Raw genomic sequence first — 20,816 nt, 5'->3', positions numbered from 1 at the left:
AGCCTTCACAGCCAAGACTAGAAAAAGTTGGGATCCAGGCCACAGGGGTTGGGCTCTTCTCGGCCTTCAGAGTAGCCAGTCACTGTCCCAGGACAGTGCACTTTCCTGTCCACACCTGGTCTTATATGTGACAGGGAGGGGCCACTCCATTTTACAGTCAACATAACATGGGACCCACTGGTCACAGGAGTCCTGCAAGTCTTAAGTGAATACATGCATTGTTTGGGGGAGAGATGAGAGACTATATCAAGGAGAGGGGTTGTACCCACTATTGGACCATCACGAAGACAGGATGGAGACAAAGAACAGTTCAGAAATGCTACACAGAGAATGTGAACCCATGGGAAACAAAACAAAAGCACAAGCCTCTGGTAATATATAGGAATTTCCAGGAAAGCATTGGGCTTCCCACAAGCCATGGGATATGGCTTAAAGCTGATCTCATCTCAGTTAGGAGTGGGAAAGATCAAGCTGATATCTGGGTTAGTTCCAGGTAACTCCAAACCAGATGCTTTCCTCGTGAGCTCACACATAGGCATGCACCCAGAGCAGGCTGCCTAGGTCTTCATCCTGGCTTTCCTCACTAATAGTAAGATTTTTAGAAAGTTACTGAACTTCTTGTGCCTCAGTTTCTCCACCTGCAAAACAGGTATAGTAATTTTCCCTACCTTACGTGACTTTCGTGAGGATTAAATGAGCTACACAATGAAAGGGCTGAGAACACACAAACTTACATATGTGCTGTCATTATTACTACAAGTTAATCTTCTTCACAAATGCACTCTATTATTTTTTTACTTGGCTAAGCATTGCCAGTCTTACAGCTCCCAGAACAAGGCAAACTTTCTTATCCTCTGCTCCTTTCCCCCTTCTTTATCTGGAAGATCATTTCCCCAACTTCTTCACCTCACAAAAACCAACTCATCCTTAAAGACTCCTCAGGCATCCTCTCCTCCACAAAGTCTCCCTTGCCCACCCCATATGAATTAGGAGTCCCGGCTGATTCGCGCCTCCCTAATTGGGTCACTGTGTGGAGCCACCCCTGTCTGATTACCCACAAGCCCCTTGGGGGCAGGAGCTGGGGTCTTCTTTGAGCCTCCAGTGTCAGAGTCACAGGGCAGGCTGCATAACTGTTCCCACAGTTGGAAATTATACATTCACTAAATATCTAGACACAGAAATGTTTTAAGGAACCCTAAGACTCTCCACTGCCGATGTTCTAACTTTTTTCTTGTAATGTAACTGAAACCATATCAGAAAACTGCTCTTCTGTACAGATGTTCCAGATTGCCCATATCCCAGTTACAAAGAACGGGGGTTTTATACTTCAGGTATGTGTAATTATGCTAAAGCTATGCAGGTATTTATTATTGTTTTCTTTATCTCTTTGTTTTAAGATGACTGCAGAAATCAAACCCTTTTGTGAGATACCTGGGACAATTACGCAATTAATGGCAACTGAACTAGTCTTGATAACCAGCAATTATCACTTACAGAGCCAGATAATCTCTCTGGGAGCCCAATGGTAGCACAGAGCTGGTTCCTGTCAATTCTAGTCTTGCTGTTGACAGCTTACTTGTTGTTATAAAAGAGACTTTCTTTTTAAAAGGTGGATTAATAAAGTGACTATTTTCAGCTGAAATTGGGGAACAACTCACACTACTTTCAAAGTATTGGTGGATCTTAGATCAATTATCTTTTTTCTCATTGTTGAAACACATAACCAAGTATACACAGTGCACTGGATTAAAGAGGCAGAAGTGGTTCTGGTGCTGGCTTTGCTACAGGCGTGTCTCATTGGAGAGTTACTCTGTTTTGCTGGGCTGGTCTGACTGTCTGAGTAACAATAATAACAACACCATTGATTAAATGCTTGACACTGCACATTCCAGGCACCGTCCTAAAAGCTTTTCAGGTGCTCAAGTAGGTTGATAGCTAGACAGAAGCAGGAAGTGGGAGGGAGACTTGGATCAGCTGCTTGCAGACATTTTGTACATTAGCTTGGGATGGGGGGCCAGCGGTGGGAGTTACAGACAACAGACCTGCAGAAACTGGCTGGTTCCAACATAGAGGAGAAGTTGACCCTTACTTCACCTCCAAATGCATTATATGCTCATTAACACAGTAAAATTCATGCCTCCCCACCATGATAGTTCCGAGAACCAAGTACAGTCAAAAAGCCACCCTGCCAGTGGGGAGGGTGGAAGCCCAAACTCCGGAAGACTCTACCTAGTCCCCTTGACACCTAACCCCGCTTAATGAATACTTCATATAAAAAAAGGTTCCCTATTGTTCTTTTGGTGCAACCCTCTCCGGGTCTGCCCATATGCCAGTTCTTCAGCATGTACTCTTGTTTTTCTCTGAACTTTATTTTCCAAATAAACTCTTAATGCTCAACCACTTTTTCGCATCTGTTCTTGAATTCTTTCTCACAATGAGACCAGGAACCCGTCTCCAGTAATATGGGTATTTATTTTTCTTAATCCAATTCAGGTAGAGACATTTTCATTTCAGGTATTAACTATTCTAAAAGCTTTTTGGGTACTTAGGAATCATACTGTTAGGCAGACAAATAGATATGAGTAGGGTAGAGAGAGAATCAGGCCAGTAAAGCCCACTAAAAGGGACTCAAAAAGAGTTAACCAATTAAAACTAGAGAGTCAAAAAGACTCACAGAGTTAATGAGTTAATCAATTGAAGCTCCAAAGGTCAGAAGTAACTTGGAATGTCCAAATATTCTCCAGGTAAAGAAAAGTATGAGGGCAGCCCATGTCCTCATTGTGTCAATTAGATGATGCCATTGTAAGATTTACTTTAGCCTGCTAAAAGGCCCACCTTATTCTTCAACTTAACCTTTATGCTGTTTTCTCCTCCTCCAGCCCCTAATCAAGTAACCTGCAACCTGGACAGGATACAAACATCATGAGTAATTTTCCAAACAAGCCCAAATATAAACAGCATGGTAAAAACAGAAAGATTCCATCTTAAGGCTAAGACTGCACTTTAAAACCCAGAAAGTTATGAATTAAGACTCTTAACATATTCTTTAGCAAACAGACAATAACTCAGCCCACCTTGCAGGCAGGGCAGGTGGTCTTGATGGATGTGTTCCCAGAGGGAAGCTGCTCTCCTGAGAGGAAGCTGATTGGCAAATTTCTTGCGTTGTTAGTTCTGCCGAATTACCTGGAGGCCTGATAATAGAAGAGAAGAGACCTAATGTCTCTCATCAAAGATAAACTTATTGAGACCACCTGACAAGTCCACACCCCAGTGCTTTGTCACATTCCTGAAAATCCTCAAGAGGGGGAACCCCCAATCTTTCAAGGTGCCTCCCCTCTGAGGACACCTGCACTTTCTCTCTCTTTAAATAAAAGTTTTACTCTGCTTCACTACTGTATCTTTGTCCTTCACATCTTTGTTGCAGTGGGGACAAGAACCGAGGGAAATATACAATGCCCCCCTAGCATTACCATAGTCTATGAGTTATTATTACCCCAGTTTTACAGAGGAGGAAACTGAGGCAGATAGCGTTTAAGAAACTGGACCAAGGTTAACTAGTAACTAGTAGATCTGAGATTGAAATCCAGGCAGTCTGGCTGCAGCACCCATGCTCTTCACCTTCCTGGTGTGATTAGAGCTCGGACTGACCCTGTGGATTCTCCGGTATTGCGTGATGCTCTCAGCAGCCCCCGGCACCTGGCATAGCTGCCCCAGTCCCCAGCAAGAACCTGTGCACATGGATAGCTGTGTGACAGGATGGGTACAGGTGGTGAGGAGCACAGCAGGAATGTGCTTGCATCACTAGTAATTGTCCACCTAGATGGACAGCTTACCTTAACTCTGTCTCCATCTCTCCCAGAACTGCCTGGGGATTTCTAACTTTGGCAAATAAAGACCTTGAGGGACTGCTGTTTGTTTATGAGACACTAAGGAGAGACAGCACGGTGTGGTGGAAAGGAGGGGGCTTGGAGCCAGTGGCTGTGGGTTCAAATTCAGCTCTTTGAACTTGATAGCTGTGTGATCTCAGCAAGGGCTTAAAGCTCTCAGCTGTACAAGCAGGTAACACCCTGGAACTCACAGGCTTGCTTTAGGTATGAATTAAAACAATGTACAGAAAATATCTAGTGTAGGGACCAAGGAAGGGCAGGCTGCCCCAAGATGTGTCCTTGTGGCATGCAGATTCTATTAGAGCTGAAAGCAATCAGGCCCATAATAAGAATTCAGATGGAGGAACTGCTTCAGAAGAGAGCTGCTACCATAGTTAACTTCATTATAATTTGAACTAGGTGTAGTAGGCAGGGAGGAATGTGGTTAAGTCTGTTAAAATGCCTCCTCGTATCCCATTGTTTCTGTGGGCCTAACAAACATTTGTTTACCAAACATTTACTCTTTTATGTTCCTGTAAATTGCTTTCCTTTTCGTTTGATGTCCCAGACCGCTCCCCACTTCTCCTTGGTTTGGGATGACATATATACCTCATTATCCCTGTCTTTGGAATCTCATGCCTACGGATTCCCCATATGTACATAATTAAACTTTGGAGTTTTTTCTCCTGTTAATCTCATGTCAATTTGATTCTTAGACCAGCTGGAAGAACCTCTAGGCGTAGAGGAAGTTCTTCCTCCCCAACGCTACCGTGCTGTTTGATGCTCAATAAATTAGCATCTCTTTCCTCTACTCCCTACTCTGTGACTGAAAAATTGCAAGTGTTCCTACTAGAAACATCGAATTAACTTCGTATAATTCAGTCAGATTTCTCATCAGGGATTAATGTAACAATGGAAAGAAACTGTTATCAGGGGTTTGTGTGGGGTCATTTCATACATATCAGCCTCTCCGAATAGGGACAGAACTGACCGCAAGTTTAAATCCAGGTTCAGTCACTGTGAACTTAGATAAATTATTTGACCTCTTTGGGCTCAGTTTTCTCATAGGTCAAGTAGGGATGATAATGGCACCTGCTCATAGGAGTGTTGTGGGAATTAAATGAGGTAATGCACGCAAAGTGCCTGAGATATGCTAGGTGCTCACTAAATGGTGGCTGCAGCTGTCATTAGTCCTAGTTTGGTTTCCTGAGCTTCCCTGGCTTCACGTGAAGCTTTCCCTAAAAACAGGTTCAAAGTCACAGACTTAAACATACAGTTAAGATGCAGCATCTGCTCCAAAAATGAGTCACTCATAACTGCCTCAGCACAAATCATGCCATCTGATCAAGGATGACATCCTATCACACTTCCACTTTCTTCCACCCAAATCCTGTGCAGGGGACTGCTTCTGGGGTCAGTATCCACAGGCAGAATCTGTTGAGTCCTGAGCAGAAGGACCCAAAAATTCATAGGAAGTGTAGAGACCAGGGGCAGGCTGCCCCGAGATGTGCCATTGTGACATGCAGGTTATTTTGACCTGAAAACCATCAAGGCCCAAAAGACTCAGAAAGAAACTTTGACCTCCCACCCAGCAACTGCATAAAACGAATTTAGCTAGAGGAACCACTCCACGAGAAGAGCTGTCACCATAGATAGCTATATTATGATGTCAACTAGGTGTGGTAGGCAGTGGGGGATGTGGCTAAGTCTGTTAAAATTCCTCTCTGTGCCCCATTGTTTCTGTGTGGCCCATCGAGTATTTTGCTTATCAAACATTTATTATTTCATATTCTGGTGAATTACTTCCCTTTTCCTTTGAAGTCTCAGGCCTCTGCCCACTTCTTAGTTCAGGATGACACATATACCTTGATAGAATCCTGACCTGAGTACTGCCTTTCGAATAAACCCACCCACCGTCTCAGAGAGACGCGGGTGTCATCTTCTCTAGGCTACAGGCATCCTCCAGAGGACACGTCAGCAAGCCACAAGCCCACCTCCCGCTGACCTCTCCCCTCAAAGAGCTCCCCAAAGCCCTGGCCATAAAGAGCCTCTTGACCTGTTAGAGACTCTCTTTCCTTTGTTCTGCTGTCCAGGTCAGAGGGGTCCCTCTCAGGCTCAGCAGTAAACCTGCCTGGACTGTTGAGTTCACATCCCCTCTCTTCTTTCATATGGTGCCGAAACCAGGGAGCAGGAGCCGAGAGCAGGGGCTCCTTGCGGCCTGGGAAGCCCCTCACCCCGGGCTAGTGCCCAGATCCTGAGAGCCTCCTGGGTCTCGCTTGTCGCGACCCTTCAAGGACCGAAGCAACACGCCCAAGGTCTTGATTCTTCTCTAGGCTTTATTGTCTAATCTCTCATGGCGGTTACAGCAGTTGTCGGGCAGCTCTTCTTTCCCTCCCGGCGGGCTCCCTTATATTCAGTCATCCAACCAATCCAGGACAATATCATGCGTGACCTTTAAGCGGATAGGTGTCACGCGCCACTCTAAGCGGGCAGCACGAGCTGTGCACGGGTACGGAAGTCTGCTGGGCCAATCCCCAACAGGGAAGAGGGGAAAGGGTGGTGAGCAGGAAGCAGGTGCCATCTTTAGGGTGTTGTCCAGCTAGAGTGGGGCTCAGCCTCGGCCATAGGCTGGGCCCCCACATCTCCCCCTTTATTGTTTTATAACCAGAGGGCTGTCAGGATCATGCCTGTCTTAGGTCGTCCGGAGTCTGCGGCATTCTTACCCGTCCTCAGGCAACAGACAACTTAGGTCTGCGCCCTGTCTTAGGTTGATATGCGCAGCTCCCAATCTTACCCGTCCTTGACTACTGATCCAGCATATTAAGCCATACTCTAGGGGACATGCCTTCCTCTAGCGCTGCCATGGCCTGCAACAGGACCTTCCGTTCTCCCCGTTGCTGTTTTTGTATGGAACAGACTTTCCTCCCAAGCACGAGGAGGCCCACAATTAGCAATATTCCTATGACACCTACACCTGACCAGGCTTTGGTGGCGTTTAACACAGCTTTAGCTATTTGAGCTATGGAGAGCATCTCTACCTTCTTGGAGCTAACATTCAAAATTTCTAACCGTAGCTGAGTGGTGAGCTCGTCAAGCTCACTGGACCAATTTGTGGTTAACATCTTGCCTAACTGTCTGGACAAGTTGGCAGCTTTAGAATAATTATGAAAAGGAATACCAGTAATATACCCCCGTATAAGAATGGATGCAGCCCACAGACAAAACCTCCACCAAGAGGTCCAGTTGTTCTTGAAGAAGGTTCATGTGTTGGTTGACCAAGGCTATCCCATTCTTAAAATGGCCATTGATGACGTTCTGCGCTGTCATTGCCGAGGCAGTAGCGTCTCTGCCATAGGAATGGTGATAGCGCGGCGGTGGCTGCAGCTGCAGCTCGGCTCCGCCGTCGCCTGCTGTAGGATCCACGGCAGGAGCAGAAGCAGTGTGATCATCTTGTACCTCTGCTCCGGGGTTTTCAGACGTTCAGGCACCCAAACGGGGTTCTGCTGGTCCTGTGGAAAAATACAAACCGAGCCTCGGGTCCAGATTATCACTGGGTCCGGGCCTTTCCATGTTCCTTCCAACACATCCTTCCACAAAACTTTAGGCATGTGTTTTGGATTGCATTGTTGGCCGTGCCACTCTGCTGCACTGCGGCCATTTTTGTCCAGTGTTCTAAAGTCTTCTCCTATTCCCCCTTTTTGTTTATATAAGGCATTCTTGAGGGTGAGGTGGGTGCGTTCCACCATACCCTGACCCTGAGGGTTGTCTCTAGCTCCCTGCTGCTCTCATGACACAAAAGGATGTCATCCATATAATGATAGATGATATCTATCACTATTGAATTCCATCCTCTGGGCGGAGCCACAGGGAGAGGAAGGCCTAATTGTACAGGTCCCATAAGCTCCATCTGTCTGTTCACTGCCCTGAGATTATGGAGTAATCTCCACTTGCCAGACTTTTTCCTAATTACAAAAATAGGTGTGTTCCATGGCAAGGTAGAGGGCTGGAGGTGACCAGTTGCTATCTGTTCTTGTACTAAAGTGTGGGCTGCTTCCTTCTTTTCTTTGGTGAGGGGCCACTGAGGTACCCACATGGGCCTTTTTGACTGCCATGTTATTTCTATAGGCTGTTTTCCCTCAGTGGCCCCGAAGAAAAACCCAATCCTGGTCCTCCGGGCCCTTTGGGCGGTCTCCCTGCTAAAATGATTGGTTGTTCTTTCCCTTGGAGATCCTTCCCTAGTCCTCTAGTGCCCGCGTACCCCTGTTTTTTCATTATGGCATTAGACTGCTCATGGTAAAGAGTCTCTGTGGTTAGTTTAACTCTATTAAACCTGTTCTCTAGCTCGTCCCCCAAAAGTTCCCCGTCTTCATCCTCATCAGATGGCAGTCCCTGTTCAGATCCCCCTTCCGATGCCTTTGCGAAGGCATGCTCTTCTCGTACTTCCTCTAATATTTCCTCCCCCTCTTGGATGGCCTCTTGGCAGCTTGGCTTCTGTCCCTTCAGGCAATTTTTTACTCGACCCCAAATAGGGATTGTCCCTGGCGGAAGGGGCTGGTGATTTTTCCTTCATCTAAGAACCATGGGGCATGATTCTCTATAGTGTTCAGGAATGCCCTGGCAGTCTTCGTTTTAAGGGGCTCCCTCTTGTCTAAGGAGTGCTTTCAGAGGTTCCTCGGCCCTAACCCTAGAGGCCTCCGTTTCCATCCTCTCTCTAAAGGGGTAAGTATCCTGGTTATAATTTAGATGGACTACGTCGCTAATTCCGCGAACCTTTTGATTTCGTCGCCACTCTGCGAACCTTTTGATTTCGTCGCCGCTCTGCGAACCTTCACTGGCGCCTCCTCATTCCATATATTATAATAAACAATGTCACAAACACTAACAGGACACACACACTACACATAATATCACAAACACTAACAGGACACACACACTACACATAAACACCCACCGCAACTGCCTGCTGTCTGCCCTGCCACGTATACTTTCAGTTTACTTGCCGATCCACTCACCCTCCTCGGTTCCCTCTCCCAGTCTGGCCAGCCGACTGAACGGCGTCCAGCAACGTTCCTGAAGAGTTACAAGCTCTACTTCATCAGCAGGCGCCAGGGTCAGCGGATCAGGTCGCAACAAGGTTTAACAATTCCCGGGTTTCGGCACCACTTGTCGCGACCCTTCAGGGACCAAAGCAACATGCCCAAGGTCTTGATTCTTCTCTAGGCTTTATTGTCTAATCTCTCACGGTGGTTACAGCAGTTGTCGGGCAGCTCTTCTTTCCCTCCCGGCGGGCTCCCTTATATTCAGTCATCCAACCAATCCAGGACAGTATCATGCGTGACCTTTAAGCGGATAGGTGTCACGTGCCACTCTAAGCGGGCAGCACGAGCTGTGCACGGGTACGGAAGTCTGCTGGGCCAATCCCCAACAGGGAAGAGGGGAAAGGGTGGTGAGCAGGAAGCAGGCGCCATCTTTAGGGCGTTGTCCAGCTAGAGTGGGGCTCAGCCTCGGCCATAGGCCGGGCCCCCCCACTCGCCCTGTTTCCCTTCTCTCCCTCACCCAGCACGCCCCTAGCGAACTCCAGTCCAGGGACCATCTTGCCAGACCTCAATCTACCCATCCACCACCAGCTATTAATCCATCGCAATTCCCAGCAGGGTAAGATTTTGGCCTCCTCGGCTTTCTCTTGGCGCCAAAAGTTGGTCCGGGTCCCCTTTCCTTTATCCCTTCCCCTCCTCTGTTCACCGGTCAAGAACACCACAAGGAGACCTCCTGCACTCTGACTGGGGGGACGCTTCCTTTCAGGGTGCAGGACAATCCGGCTCCAGGAGCCTCCAGGTGGGAAAGTGATCCAGGGAGACGTCCTGGCAGCGTGCTTCCCAAACTCTGGCCACCCTTTCTCACCCTCCCGCAATGAGCAATTCTCCCTCAAAAACATCGGGAGACACCCCCTCAGCTCTCTCCTCCTTAATCTTTTCCAAATGGGATTAAAAGGAGACATTAAACAAAAAAACACTGGTCTTTTACTCTACTTCCACGTGGCCTCAATATAAACTTAACAATGGGTCACACTGGCCAGCTGAGGGCAATTTCTATTTCCAAATTCTCCGAAATCTTAGTAACTTCCTCCAGAGGACTGGCAAACGGCCAGAGGCTCCCTAAACTCAAGGCTTCCCCCTCCCTAAGCAACCTTCCTTTTGTTTTTTCTGCTCTTTTCTCTCACAGCGGCCAGCCTCGGCCCAGGCCAGTCTCCCAGGCACCTTGACCTCCTGCTGTCCCCGGGTCTCCGGGAGGCGTGCCGGGCCCAAACACTGCTTTACGCCTTTCGCAGACTCTATGCCTTTTGCTGATTCTAAGAACTCAGGTGAGAGCCGAACAAAAACCCTGTGAAGTTCTCCTCACTGAACAAAAGTTCCCCTACCCCTACCCTGACAACATTTCGCCTTTCTCCCCCCTTCCGTCCTCTTCCTCCCCAACAGCCTCAGCAAAACCCAAGTCCCTTCCCTGTTGTCGGCTCCTCTGAACACCCTTCGCCCTCTGCCTACCCACCTGCACTTCTGCCTCTTCTCCTCTGGACACCCCTCCCCGCCTCCTCCCTGATGCCCGCCCGCCCACAGTGCCTCTTCTAGCCCCATCCCACCCCCGCCCCAGCCTCAACAAGCTCTACACTCTCCTTCCACCCAGTACCTCCCCAGACCGCTTCCGCCCTGTCCTGCCCACCACCCCCATGAGGCAGCAGGCACTGAAAGGCCTGTTCATGTTCATGTCTCCTTTCCAATTAATGATCTGGAGCGTATGGAACAAAATATGAGTCCTTTTCAAAAAACCCTGATAAATTCAACTATGAGCCCCTCATGGAAACTACCCAGGGGGCAGATGAAAACCTAGCCCTCTTTATAAATCGCCTTTCCGAGGTACATAAACACCAGCCCTAACTCCCCTGAGGGCCTCATTCTCCTACACCTCTACTTCATTTCCCAGTTTTACCCAAATATTCGTAAAAAGCTCCAAAAATTTAAAAAAGGAACCCAAACACCCCAGAAAGAGCTTGCAGATGGCCTTTAAAGTTTTCAACAACTGGGATAAGGAACAAAACCTCAGAACAACAGGCTAAAGCCAAATATCAGATTCTGGCCTCCTTAGTTCAACCTCCTGCTGACAAGCCTGCAAAAGGCTCCACCCCACACCCACCTAGCACCTGTTTCTGCTGTGGCAATCCAGACCACTGGGCAAAAGCTTGCCCTAATCCCAAGCATCCTACAAAGGCATGTCCACACTGCACACAGTGGGGTCACTGGAGAGCGGATTGCCCTCTAGGGAAGTCAGCCCCTCCCCTTGAGTTCTCTCCCCTCCAGAAAACCAGACACATCTAGAGAGGACCTGGCACTCATGGATTTGTGTTCAGCGACCAATTGACGCAGCCTGGATCCCAAGTCTCCCTCCACCAGGACACCAAGGGATCCACGGGTAACAGTGGTGGCGGCAGGAAGTCAGTTTTCCTTCCTGGTTGACATGGGGCCAGCCTCTCTGTGCTTACTAAATACTCAGGACCTTTGCTCCCCTCCTCTATCCCAGTTGTTGGAAAATGAAAGGCTTAACAGAAACACCAGCCCAAACCCCTCCTTTATATTGTCCCTTGGTCAATATTACTTTCCCTCACTCCTTTCAGTCTCCCAGGCACCTTTCAAGTACTTTTCAAGTACTCCCCCACTGCCCCAACCCCCTTCTGGGAAGAGATATCCTCCTCTGCATGGGGGCAGGGCAGGTGGTCTTGATTGATATGCTCCCAGAGGGCAGCTGCTATCCTGGGAGGGGACCAGAGTGGTAAAATTCATATGTTAATTTTGCAGAATTACCCAGAGGACTGATAAGATACTTTTCTACCTCCAGATGGTACTGCTAAAAAATTAATTGATTTAAAGACAAGCGCTTGAAAAATTGGGCATTCCAAAACTTCCAGAAATTCTGATAAAAGTTACTCAGCAATAATGTTAATTTTTCAAGTAGAGCAAAACTTAGTTACATAAAATTAAGTAAACTGAAGAAGATGTAAAAGAGAATTTCAGTCCACCCTAATGCTGCCCTGCAACTTAGTTGCATCCTCCTTTTATGTCCCCTTGTCCGTGTCTGCCTCTGCTACTGCAGATCCATGACCCCTCCTCTCCCTGACAGACAGCAAGGAACTGCTGGACCCACAGGCAGGGACAATGCCCCTACTAAGCAGGAAGCAGTTATAGAAGAGTAACCGACACTCACTTTTCCTTGAAAGATTTCAAGGGTCCACATTCCTTGAGGGGTGAATGAGGTGGGGCCAAGACATGGGACAAGCATCATGACCTAACCCTAACAAACCTTTCTTTTCTTAACCAGCAAAAAGGGACAAGCATTAGGGTTTCTCACACAATCAGCTGGAGACTCCCTCCAGCCTGTTGCCTGTCTGTCCAAACAACTCGACCTTGTGATAAAAGGCTGGCCTCTTACAGGTCCTAGCATCAGCTGCACTCTGTATCCCCAAAGCCCAAACATTGCCTTCCACCAGCCCCTATTAGTATACTCCTCACACAACCTCTCTGGCCTTCTCAGCCACTGGGCTCTAACCCTTCTCTCCCGGCCGGAGTCCAAGTCTTATACTCTCAGCTTCTACAACCCTCACCTCTACCCGTCCTGGCACTACTCACCTTTATCACCCTCCTCTTTCTTTTCCTTCCCTGCTTAAGTAACCTGTTCCAAAGATTTTTACAGGATCAAATGGCAGCCATGTCCTGGGCAACTACTCAAGAACACCTCCAAAAGACTTTTCTGCTTCAAAATATCAGAAAATTCCCTTTATCGCCCCCTTTCATCAGGAAGTAGCCAAGAAAAGAAGGGCGACCGTCTCCCTATACCCTTTTAGAGCCAGGCATGATGGAATCCAGACCTGAGTATCGCCTTTTGAATAAGCCCACCCACCATCTCAGAGGGATCTGGGTGTCATCTTCCCTAGGCTACAGGCATCCCTCAGAGGACACGTCAGCAAGCCACAAGCCCACCTCTCCCCTGACCCCTCCCCTCAAAGAGCTCCCCAAAGCCCTGGCCATAAAGAGCCTCTTAACCTGTTAGAGACTCTCTTTCCTTTGTTCTGCTGGCCAGGACAGAGGGGTCCCTCTCAGGTTCAGCAATAAACCTGCCTGGACTGTTGAGTTCGCATCCCCTCTCTTCTTTCATACCTGATTGTCCCTAATTGTCTCTGGAACCAGTGTCTCTGGCTTCCCATGTAAGTAATTGAACTTTGCTTTTTTTCTCCTGTTAATGTGTCTCGTGTCAATTTGATTCTTACACCAACTAGAAAGACTTCAAGGGGTAGAGGAAATCTCTCCCTCCCCATCAGAAGCCTCTTGGTTCAATACAGCCACACTGCCTAAATCATGGCCAAAAACAGTTTTTCTCTAAAGGGAGACCAAAGTAGAGATATGTCTATAACATGAGACAGAATGAAAGCTCAGATTATGGAGAGCTCCTGTGGGCCGAGTCCAGCCAAGTGTGCCCCATGTCCCAAGGACAGGCACATATAGTACTAGCAGAGTGTCCTCATCCCCTGGTCCCTTTCATAACACATGTCCCCCAACACCAGAAACGTCGAGGTCACCAACCACACCCCTGCCTGCAAACACACCACCCACCGCACATCTGGTTGTTATGTTCACAGATCACATCAGCAGGGAGGGAGAGCATCTCTCCCTTATCCTAACCCCACACCCCTCCTGGGGCCACTTAACCTAAACAAACTCAAATTCCTCTACTTTATAACCATATTTTTTGGATTAGGAATCCATTAGGAATGGATTTTTCCTCCCATTCCTCAGTTGACTTCATTGTTGAGTATACCCGTAGCCCAAACAAACTGAATCTACCAGACTGTACATACCTTGGGGACAGGGTCCACATCCGTCTTGCCCTATCCCTTCCTTAACGTGAGGCAGAATGAATGGCACAAAGTGGGTCTCAATAGATCTTTGTTGAATGAATGCCAAAGGAATAAATTCAGATTTTAGAGAAGTGGATGTCTCTTCCTGGTACAGAATCCCGGGAGTAATGAATATACTCTAGGACTTGCTGTCCAGTATGGTAGCCACTAGCCACGCTGGACCATTTAAATTTTAATCCAAATTCGTTAGAATTAAATATATGGTAAAATTACATCCACCTTATACTCTAGCCATTCCACTCCTGGATATAGACCCAAGAAATATGAAATCATATGTCCACACAAGGACCTGTATAATGATGTTTACAGAAGTTTTATTTAATTGGCTAAAAACTTGAGAAAAAAAGCAAATGTTCATCCATGATGAATGGATTTTTTTTAAATGGGGTTATATCCATGCAATAGAATATTACTGGGTGACAAAAAGCAAAGAACTATTGATCCACACAACATGGATGAGTCTCAAAATAATTATGCTGCACAAAGAAACAGACAAAAATATAAATACTATATAAATCCACTTATATAAAAGTTCAAACTAATCAATCCTGACTGAAAGCAGGTCAGGGATTGAGGATGAATGGGAACAGGGAAGGCGAGAGGAAGGGATCACAAAGGCACCCGAGGAGGCTTCCTGGAGGGATGGGTATGTTCTCTGTCTTAATTGTAATGATTGTTTCACAGGCATGTTCATATTACCAAATATTATACAAGTATACCCTTTAAATATATGCAGGATACTGTCTGTCAATTACAACACAATTAAAAACAAGAATAAACAAAGCAATAAAACTAAAAATTCAGTTCCTAAGTCTCTTTAGCCAACTTTCAAGATCTCAGTAGCTACATGTGGCTTGCGACTCCCGTAGGGACAGCAAAGAGTATTCCCGTCATTGCAGAAAGCCTGCTGTACAGCGCTGCTCTAGAATAAGAAAATGAGATGCACAGGCACCTCAAGCCGTCTGTACAACCTGCAGCAGAGCTTAAATCCCCTAAAATCCTGGGCTGCCTGCAGCCTCTCATGTCCACAAGCCTCTCCAGGCCCCTGGGAAGAGCTCACCAGGCTTTGTGGCTTCTCCATCCCATCCTCTGTGCTCTGCCTCCTCCACCGTCAACTCCAGCCTCCTGGGATTCCTTTCCTTTCCCCTCTGAATACCTTAAATCTCACCCAGACTAAAACAACAGCAGAGTAAACCTCCCTAGACTCTGGCTACTGCCCTACTTCCCAGCCCCACCCCCCCAGGCAAAGTCAGGAAAACAGGGGCAGTCCACCTCCACTCCTTACCTCCTTTCCCCCACCAAAGTTTACTCAACTTTGGATTTTACTGCCTCCACTTGACTAAATTTCTCCCCTGAGGCCACCAGTGCTCTTCTAAGTGACAAAGTCCCCCTTGTTTAGGTTTGAGCCCCTAACATTACTAGGTTTTCAATGTTCTCTTTATTTTCAATACATAAACCTATGGTTCAACAATTAAAGCAATCTAAAGAGATACTCAGCAAAGCCCTCACTCATCCTCTTCCCCGTTCTCACTGTCCATCCCCCAGGAAGTAAGCCCTCGTGTTATCTTCTTGGGTGTCTTCTCCAGAATGTGTCCTCGTTCCCTCTCCCTCCCGTTGCACGCACACACTGTGTGAGGTGGGGGGTGCTCTGCCCTGTTCTCCCAGGATGTTACCTCTGTGGGCTTCCAGGCCGGCCCTTGGGACATGTCCTCAGTCTTTTTTGCAGCTGAGTTCTCGCTGGATCTGCAAGTTGCTTGTTTTCAAGGTCCTTTTTTTTTTAAGATCAATTTTAGTGTCATAGCAAAATTGAGCAGAAAGGTACAGGGAGTTCCCATACACCCTCTGCCCTCACACACGCACAGCCCTGCCCCACCTTCAAAGGCTGCCACCAGAGTGGTACATTCGTTACAACTGATGAACCTACACTGACATATCATTATTGCTCAGCAACCATAGTTTAGATCAGGGTTCACTATTGACGTACAGTCTACAGACTTTAACAAATTTACAGTGACAAGCATTCACCATTTTAGTGTCATGCAGAGTACTGCAATTGCAGTAGCTACTCAAAATCTTCTGAGCTCTCTACCTTTCTCCTTCCCTCCACCCTAAGCCCTGGCAAACACTGATCTTCTTACTGTCTCCATGGTTTTGACTTTTCCAGCACAGGCACACCTCAGGCACAGTGCTGGTTCAGTCCAGACCACCACAATGAAGCAAACAGTGTAATAAAGTAAGCCCCATTTTTGGTTTACCAGTGCATATAAAAGTTATGTTTCACTATATTGCAGCCTTTTAAATGTGCAATAGCATTATGTCTAAAATTATGTACATACATTAATCAAAAAATACTTCTTTAAAAATGCTAACCTTCATCAGAGCTTTTCAGTGAGTCACAGTCTTTTTTACTGGTGGAGGTCTTGCCTCCATGTTGATGGCTGCTGACTGCTCAGGGTGGTGGGTGCTGAACGTTGGGGTGCCTGTGACAATTTCTTAAAGTAAGACAACAAGGAAGTTTGCTGCGCTGATTGACTGTTCCTTTCATGAACAATTTCTCTGTAGCACGTGATGCTGTTTGATAGCATTTTACCCACAGTAGAAGTTCTTTCAAAACTGGAGTCAATCTTCTCAAACTCTGCCACTGCTTTATCAACTAAATGTATGTAATATTCTAAATCCTTTATTGTCATTTAAACAGTCCTCACAGCATCTTCACCAGGAGCAGATTCCTTCTCAAGAAACCACTTTCGTTGCTCATCCATAAGAAGCAACTTCTAATCCATTCAAGTTTTATCATGAGATTGCAGCCATTCAGTCACATCTTCAGGTTCCACTTCTCATTCTAGTTCTCTTGCTGTTTCCACCACATCTGCAGTGACTTCCTCCACTGAAGTCTCAAACCCATCACAGTCATCCATGAAGGCTGGAATCAACTTTCTCCAAACACCTGTCTATGTTGGGGTTTTGACCTCCACCCATGAACCATGAATGTTCTTAGTAGCAGACAGAATGACAAATGCTTTCCAGAAGGTTTCCAATTTCCTTTGTCTGGGTCCATCAAAGGAATCACTCTCTATGGCAGTATAGCCTTATGAAATGTATTTCTTATATAATAAGACTTCAAAATCAAAATTACTCCTTGATCCATGGGCTGCAGAATCGATATGGTATTAGCAGGCATGAAAACAACATTAGTCTCATTGTACATGCCCATCAGAGTACTTAGGTGATGAGCAGTAATATTTAGAAAAGAATCTTTTTCTCTGAGCAGAAGGTCTCAACAACAGGCTTAAAATATTTAGTAAGCCATGTTGTAAACAGATGTGCTATCATCTAGGCTTTGTTGTTCCTTTTATAAAGCACAGACAGTGTACCTTCAGAATAATTCTAAAGGCCCTGGGATTTTTGGAATGGTCAGTGAGCCTTGGCATCAACTTGAGGTCCCCAGCTGCATTAGCCCCTCACAAGAGAGACAGCCTGTCTTTGAAGCTTTGAAGCCAGGCATTGACTTCTCCTCTGTAGCTATGAAAGTTTTAGTGGCATCTTCTCCCAAATAAGGCTGTTTCATCTACACTGAGTATCTGCTGTAGCCATCTGAGTTAATCATCTCAGACCTTGCAGCTTCTACATTAGCCCCTGCTGCTTCACCTTGCACTTTTATGTCATGGAGATGGCTTCTTTCCTTAAACCTCATGAACCCTCTGCTGGCTTCCAACCTTTCTTCTGCAGCTTCCTCACCTCTCTCAGACTTCACAGAATTGAAGAGAGTCAGAGCCTTGCTCTGCATTAGGCTTTAGCTTAAGGGAATGCTGTGGTTGGTTTGATCATGTATCTAGACCACTCAAATATTTCTCTGTATCAGCATTAAGACTTTCACTTTCTTATCATTCTTGTATTCACTGGAATAATACATTCAATTTCCTTCAAGAACTTTTCCTTTACATTCACAACTTGGCTAACTGGTGCAAGATGCCTCGTTTTCAGCCTGTATAGGCTTTCAACATGCTTTCCTCACTAAGGTTAGTCATTTCTAGCTTTTGATTTAAAGTGAGAGACATGTGATGCTGCCTTTCATTTGAACACTTAGAGGCCATTGTAGGGTTACTAGTTGCCCTAACTTCAATACTGTGTGTCTCAGAGGGAGAGGGATGGGGGAAATGGCCAATTGGTGGAGCAGTCAGAACACACACAGCATTTATCAATTAAATTTGCCATCTGATATGAGGGTGGTTCCTGGTGCCTCAAAACAATTACAATAGTAATATTAAAGATCACAGATCATCATAACAAAGGTAATAATAATGAAAAAGTTTGAAATATTATAAGAATTACCAAAATGTGACACAAATGCTTTTGGAAAAAGGGTGCCAATAGACTTGTTCAAACCAAGGTTGCCACAAATCTTCAATTTGTAAAAAAATAAAAACTACAGTATCTGATCTGCAAAGTGCAATAAAAGGAGGCATGACAGCATATTATATAATTGGAATCATACACTATGTAGCCTTTTCAAATTGTTTTCTTTCACTTAGTAATGTGCATTTAAGGTTCCTCCATGTGCTTTCATGCCTTTATAGTTCATTCTTTGGAGCTGAATAATATTCCATTGTCTGAATGCACCACAGTTTATTAATCCATTCATCTACTGAAGGACCCTGTTTTAAAAGTCGGCTCTTGGAGGCTTTGAGGAAACACACTTTGAGGTGTTCTTGGATTGCTATAAATAGATACAGTCTTTCTTGAGCATAGTCTGGAAAAATTTATAAAACAAGACAATAAAATAGCTGTACCCTTTGACCAAATTAATCCACCCATGGAAATTTTCCTTATGAAAATAATTTAAGAGAAAAAAAGTCAAAAAAGTCCATGGGGCAAGAATTCTCTGGGGAAAAGGAAGAGGCAGAGCCCCTAGTGGAAGGAATCTGAACTACCTGGAGATTTTTTGCAGTCGACACCTGCTTTTCTCCTTTCCCAAGTTTCTGAAGCCTTCTTTCCTCACTGTACCTATATTAGCCTGGTTAGAAATCACACTCTATCCTTCTACCTTTAACTTTTTATTTTTTAACCTTATAACTGAAGTGTTAAATGTATTTTTAAGTGTTCAAATCAAAGATAAATTATCACAAATTGTTAATATTACAAATTCTCACAAGTCACAGCCATATAATAACCCAGGTCAAGAAATATAACATTACCAGCTCTTCTCTTGATGGGTTCCAATCTCTCCCTCTATACTCCATGCCTAAGAGCATCATTATCCTGACATCTCACACTATAAAATGCTTTGCCTGTTTTTTACCTTTATATTATTATCATATAGTATACATTATTTTATGTCTAACTTCATTTGCTCAACATTATGTTTGTAAAACTCACCTATCTTGGGGCTGTGTGTAAATGTAGCTTTTTGCTTACTTGGTTTTTATTTGTTTTGCGGTTAGGAATTCCACTGCATTAATAGAATTTTTTTATCCAGATTCTTTTTCATGGACATTTAAATTGTTTCCAGTTCTTGGGTATTACCAATAATGTTGTTCTAAATAAGTCTGTATAGCTCTTAGGATGCATACACACATATTTTTGTTGGGCATATACCAGTGTGTTAGATTGTTATGTTATGCCTACGTACAACTCTTAAATAATGCTGAACATTTTTCAAAGTGGTACACTCCCACCAGCAGTGTATTTGAGTACCTGTCGCCCCACATTTCTGCCAACTTGGTATTGTCAGTCTTTTAATTTTAACCATTTTGGAGGTGTGTGGTGGTGACTCAGCAAGGTTCTAATTTGTAGTTCCCTGAGAGCCAGCCTACCTCCTCCTTCAATGTACCTCCACCTCTCTTCCTTCCCAAGAGCCTCTAAGAATAAAAAGTTGGCCATATTTCATAAATTCATTGTCCTTTGGGCATCCTTAAAGTGCATTTTTTGCTCATTTTTCGATTATTTTTTATGTTAACTTGTAAGAGCTCTTTAAATGTTCTGAAACAAACCCTTTGTTAATTACACATGTTGTTCCCCACACCTAGTCCACCTTTAACTTTTAAATCCTCTCATTTTCAACTGTACAAACAGGAAGCTCAGTTTAATTTTGAAATTCTCAAAAGTGACCAGTAGATGGCGTCCTAAGCCTTGCGCATAGCCTTCCTTGGCTGTGCTTGAATTTCAGCTAAATCTCCCAAAATCTTTTGCAAGGAAGCAATGTTAAGGATGAAAAATCTAACTTTAAACTATTATGCAGCTAGGACTGTGTTTCCTGGTGGGAACAACACATGAATCATTTTTACTCAGGATAAAGGAATAGAAAGGACTTTACCACAAGGCAGGACCGCCGGCGTGAGACTTGCCTGAGACGGGTGGGCCGCCAGGTGAAATCCATGGAAATACCTTCTGAGAGTCACCTGCAGACAGATTTAAAAAGAGCATAACTACCATGCATGGCATTTGGACAGCTTCATGGTTTACAAAAGGCAGGTGCCCACTAGCATAGGTCTGAGAAGAAAGCAGAAACAGGGGTTTGAACGGGGGGTGTAAGTATTTTTCCACCTCCTCCCCCTTATTCCTCTTTTTGTTTTTCATCAATTATATTTTCTGATTATTTAAGATTGCCTTTGTTGGGGAGGGGAGCCTCAGAAACCAGTGAGAAACCAGCCCCACTTGTGGTGGAAATAGTGTTTGAATGCTGACGCCTCATAGGCAACCAGCAGCCTGCCTCCTTCTGCCCCTCCCGCCTCTGCTCAGGGTGGATGTTCCTCTGGAGTGGCCCCCCACTCAGGCTTGGACAGACCTTGCATCCTCCGTCCTCTTCCCTACCCCTCTCCCCACTGAATAAATGAACGAATGAATGACAAGGTCCTAGCCTTCCTAAGCTCAGAAACAAGAGCTCTGTAAACCCCACACTCAACGAAAGACCCCAAGGGAGAGCCAGAAGCTCTGCAAGTGGAGGCGTCTCCTCTGAGAAGGAGCTGGGAAGGGCCTGGTGCGATGGGTTG

General features: G+C 45.6%; 1 long non-coding RNA gene across 1 annotated transcript in view; it reads right to left on the bottom strand.

Moving 5' to 3' along the window:
• LOC118973112 (uncharacterized) overlaps positions 1 to 20,816 on the bottom strand; it is an 89,108-nt gene that overhangs the window by 62,370 nt on the left and 5,922 nt on the right. The window contains exons 2-3 of the long non-coding RNA XR_012120684.1: positions 20,141 to 20,225; positions 3,075 to 3,191 (exon numbers count right to left, since the gene is read on the bottom strand). This is a non-coding gene — a long non-coding RNA (uncharacterized lncRNA). The remainder of the gene's footprint in view (positions 1 to 3,074; positions 3,192 to 20,140; positions 20,226 to 20,816) is intronic.

Source organism: Manis javanica, chromosome 8 (assembly GCF_040802235.1).
Source record: "Manis javanica isolate MJ-LG chromosome 8, MJ_LKY, whole genome shotgun sequence".
NCBI lineage: Eukaryota > Metazoa > Chordata > Mammalia > Pholidota > Manidae > Manis > Manis javanica.
Note: the sequence above shows the minus strand (reverse complement) of the source record. Positions and strands in the feature narration are given on the sequence as shown.